Source organism: Olea europaea, unplaced genomic scaffold (assembly GCF_002742605.1).
Source record: "Olea europaea var. sylvestris unplaced genomic scaffold, O_europaea_v1 scaffold221, whole genome shotgun sequence".
Taxonomy (NCBI): domain Eukaryota; kingdom Viridiplantae; phylum Streptophyta; class Magnoliopsida; order Lamiales; family Oleaceae; genus Olea; species Olea europaea.
Window position 1 is genome coordinate 399,581 of NW_019240124.1, and position 20,683 is coordinate 420,263.

A 20,683-nucleotide genomic window follows, 5' to 3' on the forward strand; every position below is an offset into this window, starting at 1 on the left:
AAGTGAAATTTGACAGATAAATGTTACAAATTCACTGCGCAAACTACATATCGAAACTTGTGTTGTATCCTTGTGTGACCTTGGATATACATGTCTTTATACATTTTACTTTAATTGAAAGCGGTATCTTGCAATTTGAATTGAAACTTGTTTTCGTGAGGATTGTGTTGCGGTTTGACGAAGATTTGGAAGTTTCCGCCATTGTAGATTATAACTATAACGAACAATTTAGCTCCTATTTGTTTTGGATAAAAATTAAAATTTTCGTATATTTTGATAAAATTTGATGAAATATTTAGTTAAATGTTGATAAGGTATTGGATCTCATAAAAATGTGTGATTGAAAATGAGTTTTAAAAAATAATAATGATGATTGAACAGAGTTAAAAACACGAAAAGTGTGGACAGAGTGAGTTGGCAGCATTTGGTTGGATTTATTTTTAGAAAATTTTCAAACCATCCATTCATGCTTCTCTTTAAGGATTAGGGGTCAAAAATGGTCTTAACTCTTGAGGGTTTAGGAATGTCAAAGATGAAAAATATTTTCGATTAATTTCAATTGTCAAACATCTTTGTCTTTAAAATGAGTATATATGGGATCATATTCAATCCCTGTTATATGAAAAAATTCGAAATTACAAATTTATCAGTGAAATAGTTAAATGGACCAAAATGTCCATAATTGAAGATAACAACTCACGTGATTTATAATACATTTTGTAACACATCAATTTTTTTTTTAGCTTTTTTATTCTCCTAAAGTTCAATTATTATTTCATTTTCATCTAATTAACATTTTTTTAAATCTTTTTCATTCACATGTCCTAGGTAAATTAACGTGCAGTCTAGTGTTTTAAATAATTTTCTTCCATTCGCATTATTTACTTTAAAATTTGTTAGGAATGCATGTCTAATTTTATTAGTTTGATGATTATGCACTTGTTTGATAAAGATTTTTAGAGAAGTAATTATTTGAAAATATCTTCTCTATGAATGTGTGATTAAAAATTAGGAAAGTTATGAGGAATGAGAAAAATAATATTTTGGGAGATTGTATGATTGAAAACAAGTACGGAAGAAAAATTATTCTCAAACAATAAAAACCGAACTAAGGCCCCTTTCATGAGAAAGCTTCATAGAAGAGAATAATGTATATATATACATATAATTAATGAGTATTTCCTATATTTTACAATATTTTCTAACTTAGTAAAATTATTTTTAGTGACTTGATGTTAGAGCTGAAGAAAGAAAAATAATAAATTTTATAGATCTCTCTCTCTCTCTCTCACACACACATAAATCATCCAAAAAAAACCATTGAAAAATCAGTACTCGGAAAGTGGTATGCAAAACATTAAATTGATGCTGGTGTAAATCTTGGCATTTCTCGTAATGCTTTATGAGTTTGAAAGTAGTTTGTTGGATGATTTCGGCAATTAAAAATTGAAGACTTCGATGAAAGGGATCTAGGAAGAGTCACATGTCAAGCATCAATAATATAGAAGCAAATGAAAATTTACACGTGTTACAAAATTGTGGAAGTGTGTACAAAAGATGGTACTATAAAAATGGAAAATTTGCAATATTAATAATGCTGTTTAAACTTCAAATAACAAGTTTTGAAAATAATAAAAAAAATAAAATTGGGTATCAACATTCTATTATAATTGCAAAACTAGTCAGTCATAAATTAGGAAACTTATAAATTTTTATTAACTCTTTCGTGACCTCAAATATTCATGAAGCTAAATTTTACTTCTCTTATTATATTGGTGCCTAAAAATTTAATTTTTGATGTTTCTTTCACTCTCTTTTTAACGACTGCTAATCATTGTGCTCATATGCTGGTTTGATTCTCCAATCTTGCCCAACTCTCAATTGGATCTTAGACAAAGGGTCATATCTAACTCTCTATGTCAATTTGTTCAAGATCAACTGCTTTTCGCGTCGGATTAATTGATATTTGTGTAGTTTTGGGATTTTTTATTTAAATCAAATAAATTGGGAGTAATGAACACTAATATTAATAACAGAGTTTGTAATGGTTTTTAATTGTTAAAAAAAAAGGGTTATTTTAAGTGATTTAGAGAAGAGAGGGTGGGGGTGGAGGAGAAGCAATGTAAATATAAAAAGTAATAGTCATCTGGAATAAAATAAAATTTTGAAAAAATAATTTATTATTGTAAAATAATGAGATAATTATTTATGATTATTTGATATCATCATGATATATAAATAACTCTTATTTAGTTTAAAATATATATTTCATACAAATTGTAACTCTTATTTTTGACCTTATAAAGATATGATATTAGTTCTTAATAATACACATTTGAGTTTGACTCTTATATTATCTTCTTCTCTCTTTTCATAATACTTATTATTTTTAATATCTTAAATAAAAGATATCAATGAAATAATTTTTTGATAGGTAAATTTTTTTTTTTTTTGATAGGTGATATTAATGAAATATTTCATTAGGTGGGTTTGAGCCCCATTATTTTTTCATTAAAATGAAAAATATGACATATTAAGTCACCATATTTGACTTTTTATCTATTGTGTAGGGCTCATAATGACTATATTTTTCATTTTCATTTTTACAATAAAGTGGCTCAAACGGGGGCTAGTAACTTAACTAAAAAATGGAAAACAAACAAAAGGACAATCTTTCATCGTGACACCAAATTTTCTTCGTTGACGATGGCAATCGATGCTTTGTTGATAATCGTTGACATTATCTTACGTATGTGCATTCAAATAAAAAAAATAAACAAAAGAATAAATGTTCATCGGTGACACTAGAGTTTCTTCATTAGCGATAGTGATCGCTACACTATTGATAGTTGTCGATAATGTATTATGGAGGTGCATCCATAATAATCAAGATTATTGATTTTTATTAGAACTATCGGCAATAACCATCCAATATCACCAACAAAAAATCTGTCCATGATCATTTACTACATTTTTTTTTAGTTAGTAAACTCGTTAAGCCTTGCCAAACACTACAATTTTTATTTTTATTTTTTTGTCTTTTTCCTCTCCTAATAAAAAATTACACGTAATTTTCTTTTCTAGTGAAATAGAATAGAAATATAAAAAAGTAAATTATTCTATTTGAGGATACAAGTTACTTAAAAGTTAGTATATTTTCAAAAAGAATACATTTTTGAATAGTGTATTGATCGAAAATGTGTAGTTAAAAATAAGAAAAAAAATTTGGATTTACGTGTAATATTATTTTATTGAATAATACGTGATTAAAATAATATCAAATCACTATTTAAGAATGTATTTTCTAAAGAATGTAGGTCAAATTATTTTTAAGCTTAGGCCATTTCTAGCGTTGCACCAAATTTTATACCAAATCTTTCACCAAACTAAAATTCGTCTCCAACCATTACACCAAAAATTACACAAAATGAACAATATTTAACCATTTTCTTCCCTTTTTTTTATTCTTTATAATATATTTATATGAAAAATTATTTATTTAATTACTTTATAAATACATAAATTACTAAATAAATAATTACGTTAAATTACGAAAAAGATCAAACTCATTAATAAATCGTGTTTGTTATATTTTATTTTTTCTTCTTTTAATTAATTTATTAATTATTATTTCTTACATTTAAAATTTATTTTAAATGCAAGTAATAATCAAAATAATAATAATTTATTGTATTAAAAAATAGATAGTACAAATAACACAAATACCCTTAATCAATTTATTTGAAAAAGGAAAATGAAAGGTAAAAATGACTTTAGACACATTGCACCATTTTGGTGCAAAGTGAACTTACACCATTTTGGTGCAAAATAGTGCAAAGTTTAATGTTACATTTGAGGTATTTTGCACCATTTTTTCGTGCATTTTTATGTTTTGGGTAAGCATTGGAGATGCCCAGCAAAACATGCCATCTGATATGGCACTTGATGATTGGGGAAAGCTACAAAACATGGGAAACATTGTACCAGCTTAACCCAAAATGTTGGGGAAAATCATTGCAGAAGTCTATAATTTGTATGTATTCTAAGGAAAAGTATACAATTTTATGTAGGCAGTAGAATCCATATAGAAATCATGTTTAAATAAATTTAAAGAAATTTTTAAACTCATAACCTTCTTACAATATGTATAGATTGATGACTTCTCCTTACGTTTTCTGTCTGTATACTCCTTTGCTTCACTTTGATGAATCTTCTTGGTCTGTCTTCCCTTAACGGCCACCTGCCTGATTGTATTTTAGTCCCAGTGATTCTGTAAAGATCCGTACATGGTTTGTATATAGAACTGAAAAGTATGAAGAATTGACTAAAACATGAAAGTTTTATTCAATAAGAAGGTTTAAGAGTATGAAGAACTCTTAAACTTATTTAATTACATGAAAAGATTCAAAAATAAATCTACTGTCTTTGAGGGTTTAGCCTCACAGTGTATACATTTAGTATTTCAGAATTAGAAAATTTTGCTCTCAAAATTTTTTTCCTCTCTCTTCTTCTCTTGAAGTCCTCCTTTTATAGCCGTCCAGAAAGATTCCTTTTTGCTATCATTTGTTCCCTTGTCATTATCAACAATTTTTCTTTTACCAAAGGTAAAAGTAATGATAAAGTTATATGACAAAAGTTTTATCATTTTCTTCAATTTTTCAACAATGCTCCCTCTTTTCAAAAGGCAAGAGCCTCTTTTGTCAAAAGTTGTTGAAATTTTCAAAAAGCAAATTTCTTTTTGAAAATTAGTTTGATCCATCCTTCTTTTCCTTACTTTCGGTGGATGTCTTTTCAGTAGTGGATTCAATCCCTCCACTTGTCTCTCCTTCAATTCCCCAAAATAAATCTTCTGGAGATTTGTTTTTGTCTTTTTCATCAAGTAAATGACACCATTTTCATTCGTGATATTTGTCAAGACTCTGTTTCAGAGATTTGCAAAGATGTCCTTGGTAGTCTACTGGTGAATTGGGCAAATTATAAACATTCCTTTCAAAATTGCAAAGAATTTTTATTCCATCACTTTGGATTGTTTTCCCTGTCTTGCTTGTAACCAAGATGAAATCAGTTGAATAATTTATCTTGATTTTTGACTCATTGTTGAAAGATTTTAATCCAGTTAAAATCCTCTGGTATGAAAGATTTCTCCATTCTCTGATTATGGAATCATTAGTACCTTCAATTTTTCCTTGAACCAGCTTTTCCAGAAAGATTTCTGGTATTGTTTTGATTTGGATATGATGATATCCTTTAAAAAGATATCTTTCCTTATCCCAGAAAGGGATCGTACTGTTAATCTTCAACATCATCTGTAGATTTTGGTCTTTAATAACAATTCTTTTAAAGTCTTTTAAAACTTTAATCAAATTGCTATCCAATTTCTGGATTTCTTCCATTGATTCACTTAGAATAATCATTTTGATTAAACCACAGTGAAAAGCTGTCTGCACCATTTTTGGATCTGCACATTCAAAGAAGATATACTGTCCAAATTTTTTATCAATTGTTCCATAGTATCATTTTTCAGGGACAGATGGTCCAACAATCCTTGCTTCTTCCTCATATGTGAGAAAGTCTTCAAATGTAATTCCACTAAGAAAATGACTCTCTGTGGTTTTGGTATTTTCCCAATTCTTTTGAATCTACTGGGAATGGACTCTGTTTGAGTTTCAACTGCATCTTTAAAAGATATCATTCTAACCATTTGGTTTGCATTTGGTGAATTAAAGAGTTGGGCTGAAAATTTGGGCCTGGCTCTTAATGGAGTTGTATTTTGACAATAGTTTGGTCTCAAATGAATATTGTCAAATTCAAATAATTGTTTGTATGGCATTGGATTTTGGCCTTTTTCTTCATAAAATTTGGTAAAAGTTTCTTGGGTTTCTATATAAGTTTTGAAATTTTTGTGTTTGTAATTTTTTCCTTTCACAAGTGTTTCAACTTGTGTCCAATTTGTATAGAAACCTTTTTGTGATCCATTGAAGATCACATAAAATTTCTTTCCTACCATTGACGTATTTATACCAACCAATGGTTGATTTTCTTCTTTTGGATTTTGAATATCCATTTGTTCTTGCGAACACTGAGGGATAACATGCTCTCCTGTATGTATTTGGATTTGGGGTCCATGAGATTTGATCTCAGTTTTAGGAATTTGAATTTCCTTATGTACTTGAGTACACTGAGCTTGAAAATGCTCTCTTTATTTTCGCTGTTAGTTGAATTAATATTGATCTTTGTTTCTGTATTTTTATCGCCATCTTGCTGATTTTGATATTTTCTTCTTGGGGTGTTTGAGTAGAACTCTCCCCTGTTGAAATAACATATGTTTTGAGAAGTCTATCTAACTTCTTTTTCAAAACCATTACCTTTTGTTGTTTTGTTGAGATTTTCAATTTCTTCCATCTCAATTTGAATTTGAAGTTCTTCAATTTGTTCTTCAATGTTGGTCATTTTTACCTGTAATCGCAAACTCTCTAGTTAATGAATCAGCTAAAGAATTATTTTTTCCTTTGATAATTTCAATTTTCAAATCATAATGGCTGAACCACATCTGCCGTCTGACCAATTTTCATTGTTTGTAGTCTGGATGTACCTTATTCTTCATAAAAGAATTACAAGTACTTGAATTAGTTCTAATAATAAAATTATCAGAAATTATATAAAGTCTGAATTTTGTTATAGCCTTTTTCATAGCTAAAATTTCTTTTCCATTTATGTGATAATTTCTTTCTGCTTTTGAAAAAGTTCCAGAAGCATATCCACATAATTTTTCTTCTAATTGATCTTGAAGATCAATAGCTTTTAGAACTGCTCCCCAATGTTCTTGAGATGCATCTGTTTCAATTATCAGTTTATCTCCTTCTTTAGGATGATATAATGATGGTAAGATTTTTATTTTAGATTTGATTTTTCCAACATAAAGAGTATCATCTTTAGTCCAAATCCATTTAAAATCTTTTTTCAATTTCTTTTATAATGGTGTCCTCATTTTTGCTAAATCTTTAATGAAAGATTCTGCATAAGTGAGACATCCAAGAAATCTCATTAATTGTTTTTTATCTTGAATTTCATTTGGAAATTCATTAATACGAATTAGAATATGAGGTTTAAATTGTTTATAACCATTAGCTATATCTAAACCTAAATATCCAGTTTTTTCTTTAAACAATTCTGCTTTCTTTTCAGATAGCACAATTCCTGCACTTATTGCTTCTATTAAAACAATAATTACATGGTTTTCATGTTCATCTTCAGTATCTGAAAATACTAAGATATCATCTATATAGACACAACAAAATTTTTGATGTTTCTTAAAAATATTATCCATATGTCTCTGAAAGATACCAGGTGCTTGTTTCAAGCCAAATGATACTACTTTTCATTAATAGTGTCCTTGTGGACAACTAAAAGCTGTAAGATGTTTAACTTCTTGGTCAAGTATTACTTGCCAAAAACCTGATTTACAATCAAAGGATGAAAAGATTTTCTTTTCTTTTATTAATTGTAAAAGACTTTGCATATTTGGAATTAAATATCCATCAGTCTTAGTTATTTTGTTTAGTTGAGAATAATCTACAACCATTCTAACTTTTCCATGTCTTTTTTCTGATTCTTTTCGTACCATAAAAGCTGGTGAAGAAAATTGAGATTTACCTGATTTAATTAATTTTAAATTAATTAATTCTTTTATTTGAATTGAGAATTCTTCTCTATCTTTAGGGCTATAAGTCATTGCTTTAGCTCTTACAATAGATGTTTTGAATTCATCAAGTAATTCAATAGTTGTTGTCATATTTCCTTTATTCTTTTGTGTTTCTAAATGATTTTCTGAACAACACTTATTTAAAAGTTTTAAAATTTCTCCCCTTCGAGAATTTATTTTAAAACTTTGTTTTTCTTCAAAATTTATAAAAATATGACTCTTTTGAGCAATATTTTCACCTTGAATTTCTTTAAAATTCTTTTTCTTATTATCAATTTTCATTGTATTCAAAAATTTTTCTTGTAAAGCATTCCTTGCTAATGCTTTTCTTTGTTTTGGAATCCATAGTCTTTTACCAAAAAGAGTAAAACTTATAGATTCAATTTCTTCTATGAATGGATGGTATAACTGACAAAAGTTATTTCCAATCATAAAATCAATTCCAGTTTCCAATTGGTAAACTGTTGGTATTTTAAAATAAAAAGTTTTCCATTGGGATTTATGAAATCCATTAATCTCAATGTTTAATCCTTTTACTACTTTTGAAGTTTTAATTTTAGATTTATCTGCTATCTTAATTTTTAAGATTTTTTCAGATGTAACCCAAAATTATTTTGGTATTATCCATTTACTTGCAGTGCATACTAATGCTCTAGTATCTACATAAGCATGAATATTAATTTTTCTATATCCTTTAAAACTTAGTTTTATAGGTATATAGATTGAGTTTGGATTAGTAATATTTTTATTACTCATCTTCAGATGTTTCTGATTCTGAATAATCATATTCAGATTCTGTAGTTAAGTAATACAATGATTCTGTATCACTAGAATCTTCTACTGGATAGAAGTTTTGTTTTTGAAATATAGTAAGAAGTTTAATTCTTTCTTCATTTCCTTGTCTTGCTGGGCATTCATTTGCATAATGTCCAGATTCACTACAGAGCCAACATCTGCAATTCTTTTTCTTTTGAGGACAAAATTTCTTTTTATACATTTTTTGTTTTTGATATTCCCTTCCGCGGGATTTTTTTAAAAAAAATTTCTTTTTGAAATTTTTTTCTTTATATGGTTTTTTTATATTTTTTAAAAGTATATTTTTCTTTTTAAAAGATTTTCTTTTCTTTTCTTTTTTCTTAGATGATAAACATCCATATTGTCCTGAAATTCTGCTGAGATAATTTTCACAACAGAGTTTTGGATTTTTATAAATTGCTTGTTTACTATCTCTTACCAAAATACTTTCTTTACATTTGTCTGCAAGAAGATTTCTAGTAAGTGTTACAACCAATCCTAAAGATCCATCAATCTTTAAATTGAGTTTAAGATCGATATGATTTTCTTGTTTGCTTATAGCATTATTAAAAAGTTCCATTACCTCATGATTGAATGGCTCAGGAAGTTTTCTAATAAATTTTTCTGTTAATTCACTCCATTTGTTTTCAGGACAAATGTAGAAATATTTTGAAAATTCACATGTATAATTTTCAAAGTGACTCATATCACATAGATTTATTTTTTCTAAGTGATTAAGTGCATCAGCAATTTCAATTGTCGTTCTTTTACTTTTAAAAACTTCTTAAGTTTGTCCAGTAAATTGTTTATACAATTGTTCAACAATTCTTTTGATAAATTGTGGTATACTATATTGAGAATATGCCCAAATAGTATTTTTTACATTATAATCAAATTTTTCTAAAAATGATCTGACATTACCCCTGGTACTTGCTAGGACATAATTCCATGAATTAGCTTCATGTTTGATTATTTCTTTATTGATAATCATGGCTATCATAAGATGATTATACCATGCATCAACAATTTTTTCTGGTTCAAGTGTACAATCTAAATCTAGAATTGGAACTTCTTGTTGATTGTTTCTTTTTGGAACAAATTCAGATTGTAACAAATTCTGATTTGTTTCTTCATTTGTAGGAACTGGTCTAGGATTATAATCTCCTTCAACTCTTTTTCCATCTCCTACAGGATTAGAACGAGAAGTTTCTTCAATTCTAATGCCTTGTTCTGTTTTAGGTTCCCTAAAAACAATAGGTTCTGTATTAGTAAAGAATCTTTCGTGAATCACAATATCTTCATCAGATTCAGAAGTTTCTTCATTTTCGCTTAAGGATTCATTTGGTTTTGATTCCTCGGTATCAAATTTTATTGTCATAAGATTTTCACTGTTTCCAATATTAATCTTTCTAACAATATTTTCAATTTTTTGTAATTCTTCATCTTCAAATGAAAGAAGTACATTTAAGAGCTCTAGATCATTGCTAGTCTCATAAATGTTTTTCAAGATTTTTTCTGAATTTTGACATATCAATTTAAAAATTTTATATCAAAATTTCCTTCAGATTTGTTTGGTTGAATGTCTTCCCCTTTTTCAAAAGTTCTTAAGGATATTTTAGAATTTTTCTTTTGTAAGGGTTTTTCATTCTTAACACCGGCTATAATTATAGCAGAATGTTTTTCTATAGATTTTTCTGTATTTTCTTGAAGATTTTTAAGAGTAACCTTAATTTCTTCAATACTATCTTTTAAGTTTTTTATTTCTTTCATAATATCCATTATGGACATTTTACTCTTCTGGTCCATAAAGAGTTTTAGCCATTTCATTGACTGTATCTCTTAATTCTTTTAATTATATATCTCTGCTTGTTTCAACTTCATTTTCTTCTTTCCATTTGAATTTTGGAATTTGTTTTTTATTTAAAGATGAACTTCTAATTAGAAGTGGTCTTTGTTCTTTAACTAAAAGTCTTTGGTCATCAAGATTGATTTCCAAAGATTTTCTGGATGGTTGGATTAACCATTCAAATTCGGTTCCCTTATGTTTCAAATAATCTGAAAATAAAGGATCAATTTTTATTCCTTTTGGTTCTTTAACAATTGTCATATTATGTTGGTTATGTATTGAATAACTAACAAGATATGATATTGAAAAAGGTGCATTATTATCTTTGACTATTGAAAAAGGGGCTTAGCCCCTGTTTGGTCCCCATTACGTAGAAAAATTAATGGGGAGAATAATATTTTTTTGAAAAATGAGTGATTAAAAAAATGAAAAGTTTTCGATTTACGTGTAATATTATTTTATAGAAGATTGTGTGGTTAAAAATAGGAGAGAGAAAAATGAAATGTAATAAAATTTAATGTAATGAGGCTCAAACAGGGGCTAAATCTATTCTTCCATACTTGTGTATAAAAGAAAGTATTCCATCAAAGTTTTTATCATGTAGACTTACAAAAAGTTTTGGATAAACTGTAAAAATTAATTTTCCAAATGCTAGGTTCCCTTCAAGAGATCCTAAGACCAATTTGGGGAAAATCATTGCGGAAGTCTATAATTTGTATGTATTCTAAAGAAAAGTATACAATTTTATGTAGGCAGTAGAATCTATATGGAAATCATGTTTAAATAAATTTAAAAAAATTCTTAAATTCATAACTTTCTTACAGTATGTATAGATTGATGACTTTTCCTTACGTTTTCTGTCTGTATACTCCTTTGCCTCACTTTGATGAATCTTCTTGGACTGTCTTCCCTTAACGGCCACCCGCTTGATGGTACTTTAGTTCCATTGATTCTGTAAAGATCCGTACATGATTTGTATATAGAACTGAAAAGTATGAAGAATTAACTAAAACATGAAAGTTTTATTTAATAAGAAGCTTTAAGAGTATACTCTTAAATTTATTTAATTACATGAAAAGATCCAAAAAAAAATCTACTGTTTTTGAGAATTTAGCCTAGTAGCGTGTACATTTAGTATTTTAGAATTAGAAAATTACATGAAAAGATCCTCTGGCTTATTCTCTTTCGACTACTCATTTCCACACCCCTGCTCTATCGCGCCACACGTCATTTCATCTCACCTGGGCCAACGATTTTGGCTTCCAATTGACCTGAGAGTGAGCTATTTTATCTGTAAGTAATAGGTAAAGAACGATGTGGGTTTTCGGATACTGATCTCTGATCTGGAAAGCCGGCTTCTATTTTGATGATCGCCTTGTCGGTTTCATCAAAGACTACCGCCGTGTTTTCTATCAAGGTTAGAAGATAATCCCCTCTTCGAGTAATTTTTTTTTTGTAAAATAGAGTATTGGGTTCAATATATCGATTTAGGAGTAGTCCAAGTCATCAAACAGATGGAATTGCTCGTTATAGCTTTTTTGACTCTGATACTCTGCGTTGATTCTTGGGTTCTATGTTTAAAAGGCTAATCTTGTTAAGAGGTCTTGTAGATTTAAGCATAAATCATATATTCAATGGGCTGGAGTGGTTTTTTCTTGATGCTGACAGTGTGATTCCATTAAAATTATGTGTGCCTGCGGGGATCGAGATGATGAAACTTTTTGTTGGTTTTGAGTTTAGGGAGCACTGATCACAGAGGGACTCCAGAGTACCCGGGAAGAACAGTCACATTGGAGCCTGCTGAGGGGGAGGTTTGCGTGAGTTCTTTTTGACCTATCTCTCCTTTTCTTGTGTTTTCTGTAACGGCTTTTGCATTTTAAATTAATGGTACAATAAGAAGAAATTTATCAATTTGGCCGTTCTTGGATATATAATGGAATTGTATGTATAATAAAACAGCTAATCTGAAATTTTTAATTGGTATTAGCATAGTCTGTTGTTTAACTGGTACTCAAATGGTAGTAAAGGACATTCGAACAACTCACAAGAACACCAGATGATGCAGATTACTGAACAACCAAGTTGAAGTAGCACATAAGAGTTGAACTCTCACCTTGGATCAGAAGGATGGGGTTCGATTTCTGAGAAGTGTGTTCATGGAGTATTTTGAATTTAGAAACATCGAGCACTTTTGAGATTTTATTTGCATGGGACTGGATTTTGAGTTGTGATTAGCTAATAGCTATTGCGAGCTTGTGATCAATGAGAATTGAAGTCATGGGTTAGAAAATTCCTATGGTGGTTGTTGGAGTTCGAATTTGAAGTTAAGATTGTTAATCATAACAATTTTAATCAGCAGTGATTTTAATTTCTGGACATATTTTATGCATATGTGATGTGTATGTATAGGTAAGTTGAGGTAGAATGTCATTTACATAAAATGTACTTATGAGGGGGTCTCATGGTCATTTTTAGTAGCACTATTAACTTGTGTTGGACCATGCGTCTCTGTCCTAGTAATATGTAATACACACATGTTGATCCTTGATAAGAAGTCAAAGCACAAGAAATTTTACTTAGATTGGAGTTAACTTTAGATGATAACAGTTGAATCATTGCTGGTTTTACAAACAAGGATCAGTGATGGATATTGGAATTGGAAAACATTCATTATCTTAAGCAGTGTATATTGTTGAACATAGACTGAATCTCTATGGATAATGTCATAATACCGGCTTTCACATTTTTCTAAAATATGGTTCTGGTAAGTCTCTGAATCATGAGACGGGGTCATTAAATCATTCTTGTTGAACCTGTGTACCATTTTCTTTGCGTGCTTGGTCTCTCCCGTCATTAATGATTTGTTATTTAATTCTTTTCTATGTTGTTTTGTGCATGTAAATTCTACTGAGTATGAATTTAGTATTTAAAATCCTTATAAAATGTATGAACTTGACAAATATTTGATATGGAAGATCAGTGGGGTGTTGCCTACAAGATTATCCGGAAGGAAGACCAGGAGGGTGCATTGGAGGTAGGTTTTAACTTTTAGAAAATATATAAAATGTTGGATTCTGTCTCTTTTATGTAACAGTTATTAAAATTATTTCTTTTTGGTGGTAAATGAATTCCTTCCAATTGATCTCGATGATAAATTTGAAGATATGTCTTCACCTGTGCTTTTGATTTTACTGGCTACTGTGACAGTAGAAGTTTTCAAATATTGGATTGGTCCAAAAGAAAACCTCTGCAAATCTAGGCACAAAGAAAACCTTCAAAAGAGGGCCTAGAAGTCATATATGCTATTTTAATTTAAGATAATAGTCAAGTAAACAAAGAATAAGACATAATATTCTGATATTTTAGTTATAGATTGTTCCTTATACTCGAGAGTTTGTAATTTTCTTAAAAAAATTACACTTTCTTGTCCATTGTATCATTAATATTCCTAATTCATATCTTTGTTTGGATTAACTCTTCCCTTCTTAGAAGGGTAATATTAAATGGAATGAAATCATAAAACAAGCAAAGAATGGACACTAGTGGTTCCCCCTTAATGTGAGATATGTGTTTGCTGGTTTTCACTATAATGGACAGCAAGAGTACTAGGTTTCGTCACGCCTCTCCCACACCTGAAAGCTGCCACCTAAAATCCTTTGTGTATGTAGGAATCTCATGGCGACCTAATACATGTATGGAATACAGGCCGGATTGTAGTCGAGTGGATAAGTGGAGAGTATGATTAGGCTCCCATAGTCCAAAATATCAGACACTGAGGGAGATTTGTTTACACTCCTGTTGCATGTATCAGTCTTTTCTTGTTCATTAAGTACCTGTTTTCGGCTTAGTCCTTGTTTTCTCCGTTTCTCAAATGAAATGCCTCTCTGCTACATTGAATAGCATCTAGAAGTAAGGGAAAAGCAGTACAACATGAAGGCTTATCTTGACTTCTTCACTGTAAGTCTAAAGTTCATCCAATAATTATGTTGATGTCTTCATTTGATTTTATCTAAAACATCAAATTGTTGGAGCAAATTCTGATTGTGCATGTACATGTTAAATTTTATTTCAGGAGCCCACTGCTACAATGCCTGCAGTTTCCAATGTATTGGTGTAAGTTGCCCAAACCGCCACTTACTATCGCGCAAATCCTCTAGAGCATGTTCAGTACACAATAATGTGCCATTTTAACTTTTCTTTATTAGTAGAACTCGATACTCAGCAGCCCACCACATAGAACAAGTCAATAGAGAATGCGATTGGAGGATAAAATAGATTGGATATTGACTTCTTTTCCTTTTTAATATTGAATAGTACATTGCAGCCCCTTAACAAAACAAACCATTAGAGCACATTTGGAAAATTAGTATTGGACAAAGCTACACGCGACAACAATCAAGATTTTACACTTCTCTTTCTTTCTAATATTTTCGAGTATTGTGCAGTTTGTCTTACCAAACAAACCATTTTAATGTTATATTTGTGACAATAGGCCATTTCAGAACTTAATATTTTGACTGTTTAGATACATAGCATCTGCAGACAAGAAGCTCAACAAGAACTACTTGGGACCTGCTTCATTTGAAGAAATTGCAGAGTATGTATTTTATTTCTCTGAGACTCATTTTGCATTTTGTACAAGATGTTCTGTAATCCTCTTTCAAAAGTAATTTGGATGTCAGCTCCAATTATCATAGAAGATGTTCTACTAAGCTTAAAAGAAAGTTAAACTAACTTTCGAGCGAATTTTCATTACAAACTTGTTTAATTACTTCACTTTTTCTTAAAAGTTGAAAAAGTTACTCTATAAAGTAGGGGTTACTTTCAAAATAAATAAATTATTTCCAACTTCCACGGTAGAAAAATAATATATTTTGAAAATTGCTTATTTACATATAAGTTACTTATAAGTAATTTTTTTAAGCTTAGACAAACATCCACCCGTTCACCTCTCTAATTCTTAAGTCATGGACAAAACGAACATCAAATAGTATTATTACATTTTTCTCTATATATTTTGAGATAACATTCTATCTATCATTACGTTTTCAAATAGGCATTTCACGTGGTTGAAAACAATCATATTTTGATTCATTTTTTTGTAAAATGTATATGCTTCAAGATGAACATTTAGGCACTATATCCATCACGAAAAATCCATGCAAACTATGTAAAACGTAATAATCATACTTATCTTGATTTTTGCAGTCAGATTGGTCACGCAGATGGCCCCTCAGGACCAAACAGAGATTATCTTTTTAAACTTGAAACTGCACTTATTCAAATAGGTGAAGTCATATAAGTTCCTTCTTAATATGACAAAACTTGTACCGACTACCTTCTCATTTCCTTCTCTGTCTGTCATTACAAGCATGTTTGGTACATTGGATTGGAATGCATTTGAGACTATACTAAGTGAATTGTGCCTGACCCTTTATTTTCTTTTCTAGTCCAGGGAAGGGAGGGGAGAGGATGAAGTTTGGGGTGGGGTGGGGTCGATCGAGTGGAACCAGTGGGGTGTTTGCAGGTTGGGCTAGGCAAGAAAGATGACTATTTTTTTTCCCCTACTTGTATGCATGTATTCTTAATCGAAGGGTATAATTGTCTTTTCGTGGCAACTGAACAAATACTTGGACGAACCCATTAGCATCGACCATGAGACAAGTGCTTGGGAGTGGAAGGTTGGGGACACGAATATCAGAAAAACAAAGGTTTAAGACTGAAGTGCAAAACGGTTTGAAGGTTAAGAACGACGTTTGGAACACTAAGTATAATTTGTCACCTATCTCTGGTCTGTGATCATGTTGAGTCTTGTCCAATCTATCGACGTACCCATACGCTTGGCGCATTTTACAAGGTAGATTGTATGGTAAGAGACTAAGTGTGTGTTTGAGCCATATTATTTTAAAGGAATGCACTTTAAAAAGGTAGGTTGATAGACAATGTATAGTTAAAAAATAAGGAAAGTTTTTGGATTTGCGTGTAATAATATTTTATTGAAGAATGTGTAGTTGAAATGATGTCAAATCACTGATTAAAAATGTATTTTTTTTGAAAAAATGCGGCTCAAACATGGCTTAAATATTGTGTCTCATTCTATCTGATCTTATATGGTGCTACCTCCAAAACAAGACGTGTACTTTTGCTTATCGTATTTCATTATTTACACTCTGCTCAATCAATTTTACTGTCCAGGATGTGAAGACGAACATGTCAATGATCTTGCCGACGAAGTGAGGCGTATAGTGTTAAAAAGAGGGACTGACCACTTGATGAAGACTGGGGTTCACTGAGCATCGCATGGACATTGTTTTGGTAATTCTTTAAAGCCACAATGAAGCTTATTCGAAGCTCAGGCTATTGAGATAATGAAATATAAATTGACTTCGCTTTATACTGTTTCTGCTTATTTTCATGCACGACTAAGTGTAAATGTTATGTACTAATGAAGAAGTTGTGAATGCGTGACTAATATGATCCACGCTTTTATTACTTCTTTTATCAGAACTTGTATGTCTTTTGCATTAACGTTTGATGTTATTTTAAATATTATTGTTTTCGTTAGAATGTATGGTTGAAAATGATCTTTAAAAAATCTTTTCCAAACAAACCATCAATAATATAAGTTAATAAACTCGGCAATTGAAAAACTCTTAACCCATGATTATTCATTGTCAATTCTAAGCTATAATTTCTTTAATGTATTGGCTTAATTTGCTGCTAAGCAATTATACTATACCTTGAACACATTTGTTACATCATAGTAAATAGGATTGCACGAAGAATAAATAAATTGTTACCTTATTGTTTATTTAATGGCGTCCATTAGAGATCAAGGAAAGTCTTGTAATATGAAATCTATAAAGGTCACCATCGTTTTTATTTATTAAAAATGTTAATAGGTGAGCGAAAATTCCGTGTTTGGCTAATGTTTGTAGTCAACACATTTTGTGGGATTCACAAGTATAACATACTTATCCACAACTTATTCCTATTTATTTATAATTTATACAATTTATGAATACTTCCCAAAAATGCCACATTCTATATGTCTTCTTGAACTAAATATGATTAAGAAATATAAGTAAATGAGATGTTTGTTCAATAATTCTCTTTCAATTAAAAAAAAAAAAAAGGTTGATCGTAAACAAAGAAAAGAAACATGTGAGACACTTATCCATTTACCTTTGACATGTAAATAGAACGTATATAAGTATGAGAACAAGGTACATGAGCTCTATCGTACCCTAATGTTCAATTTAGTACCCGTTTGGCTCTCCATTTTTTCAAATTAAAATGGGTGAAATAATATTTTTTTAACAATGAGTGGTTGAAAAAGAAAGAAAAGTTTTTTATTTAAGTGTAATATTATTTTATAACAAATTATGTGATTGAAAATTTGGTAGAGAAAAATAAAACTTAATTTAATAGGAGTTAAACGGGGCTTAATGTGCGAAAACAAATAGACATATTTGAACGAAATTAAATATTAAAAGACAATTGAAATGTTTAATCAATTAATGTCCAATCTATCATATAAATGCAAGCCAACAAATTTCAACGCCATTAATGAAAAGAGTACATGAAATGTTTAGTCATGCATGCTTCTCCAATCTTACATGCAATTTTTTATTTTTATTTTTCATGCCCATGAGAGTGATATAAACTTAACATGTTATCAAACCTTAAACTTCACATCCACGAATCTTGTAGACTAGAGTGATCATGTTGATGATGGGATAAGAATCAGATTATCATCATACACTGTAAAACAACTATGATTTCTGAAAATCTTAGTTATTGTCAGTACTTGTATACTACAACATGTGTTGCTCTGATTACCTCTATGGTGACTTTTCTAGCTCTAATGTCCTTTCTGACGAAATTATGGCAATTATAATACCTGAAAATCTGAATCATCATCAACACTTTGAAAATACAGATTAAAATATTTCGGCTACCCAAGCTCAAATTTCTCCTCCATTAAGCCTAACCTGAGAATTCAAACATATCGCAAAACAAGTCCATCCTATAAAAAAAAGATAGATAAATAAATAAATATATTACAACGTTGGGAATCAAACAAGGACTTAATATTTCATACTAAACGTGCTTCAGTCTCTCGAGCACAAGACAAAATACAAGGAGCTCTATAATTCAAATAGTTTTTTGTACAAAGATTTTTTGTAAAAATAATTAAATGATATCAAATATATTGAGAATAAAATTTATTTTTGTATTGTTGTTTGATTAAGAATTATCTCAGCTTTGACATCTAGAGCATGAGTAGGAACATCACTTCACTATAACTCTATAAGAATCAACTTATTCCATGTGCTGTTGGTGAGGAATCTGTGCGGATACTGTAACTAAGGCATTAATCATGTTTAGCCAAGTTAACTTGAAAAGTAAAAATTACTTTATAGTAATAAATTTTTTATCAAAAATATTAAGGGGAGTGTATTTAATCGAGACTTTTAAAGACTTTTAGAGATTTAAAAAGTTTGGGTGTATTCAATTGAAACTTTTAGAGACTCTATAAAAGTTTGGGTGTATTCAATAGAGATTTTTATAGACTTTTAAAAAGTCTCCAGAAGTTACGGGGTATTCAATTGAAACTTTTTAGAAGTCTCTACAAGTTTTGGGGTATTCAATTTAGAGAGACTTTCAGGGAATTTAAAATTTCTTGGACTTTCAGAGACTTTTTAATAGAAAATATAAATAGGATTTTTCTCCCAAAATCTCCCATCGATAGAGAAATTTCTAAAAAGAGTATGCTATTCTTATTTCTCTCTAGGTTTTTCCTCTATCTCTTCCAATTAGGTATTTCTTTGAATCTTTGCTATGAGTTTTCTTCAAATCAGGTTACGGTAAATTTTCACTAGTTGATCTCTATCTCTCCCTCTAATTTCAAAGATTCGTTTTTAAGTGAATGTTGTGAATTCTCATAAATATTCCTCGATATCTCACATTTAACACTGTGAAAAGCATATTTCCTTAAAAAAAAAAAAAATCCTCAAAAGTCTTTAGTAAAAGTCTCCACAAATCCAGGAAAAACTTTTACTAATTCCTACCAAATCCATAAAAATTATTCACAAAGTCAACAAAAGTCACCCACTTAAAAAAGTCTCCAAAAGTTTTTAAAAATCCCAATTGAATACACCCCCCTAAGAGTACAATTCTATTTAATAATATTTTGCTGCTGCCATATTCATTATTATGGGGGAATAATTATATGCCTAACAATATTTTACGATCTCCATAAAATAAAATCAGTAAGAGAATTTCTTAAATTCTTTATGTCAATTCATTTCCTTTTTCTTTTACAATAAAATATTAATTTACTTAACAAATGTTGGATAAATCTTCTTTTATTCTTCTCTTTCCTCCATTATTCTAAAAATATTATACTTTCTCAAAATTTGTGTGTTTTGTGACATTTCTATGCATCTTATTGAGTACAATTGCTTGCTAAAAATCAATATATTTGGTAAAGTATGTGGGACATACTTAATATATAGTATTAAAAAATAACAAAATTAAAACATTTATTTATTATATTGTTCAGTCTCCTCTAGTTATATGTACGAGACATGCGCCTAATCTCTTATAGTATTACTATATCATATAATCGACATTTTTTTTTTGAATTGTATGGGGCGTTTTCTTAAGTGAAACTTAAAGAATATAGAATAATATAGTTTGTATGAAGTGGGGATCATCCACATCAATATTATTTGAGTTTTAAGTATTTGAAATTTTGTATATTTAGAATACGAAATTATCAATAAAGTCCTTTTCAAAGATTCCTTTACGGATAATTGCAGTAGAAGCTCCAAATTTTTGAAATACTATTAGAAATTCCCCACACCTTTGTTTATTGCAGTCGTCACCCCCAATAATTTCAAACGTTGCATGGGAGGCCCTTATGGACGATTTCCATCGGTTGATTAAAAAATGATTTTGAACGCATTTTAACAATTTTTAAAGGGACGGAATTATAACTTTACATTAAAACAAAAAATCAAAATATAAAATTGGTTTTCTTCTTCCCTAACCCACCCCAAATCCACCCCCACCCCACAGTTGGATTTGGAAAATTGAAGCACTAAAACCAACCCACAAATGTAGCCCTCCTTTTAGAGTTGATCCCTCAAATTTTTCAGATAATAGTGGGGGTGGGGGTGGGGGTGGGCATTGGTTGGGAAAGAAGAAGATCAATTTTATTTATTGATTTTTGATTTTAATGTAAAGTTACCATTCTCACTCTTTAAAATTGTTAAAATGTGGTCAAAATCATTTTTTTGTTCAATTGACGGAATTTTGAATGAAAACCGTCC

At 29.8% G+C, this 20,683-nt stretch overlaps 1 pseudogene; it reads left to right on the plus strand.

The window, feature by feature from the left end:
* Positions 1-11,494: 11,494 nt before the first annotated feature.
* LOC111380822 lies at positions 11,495-16,871 on the plus strand (annotated as a pseudogene).
* The last annotated feature ends 3,812 nt before the right edge of the window (positions 16,872-20,683 follow it).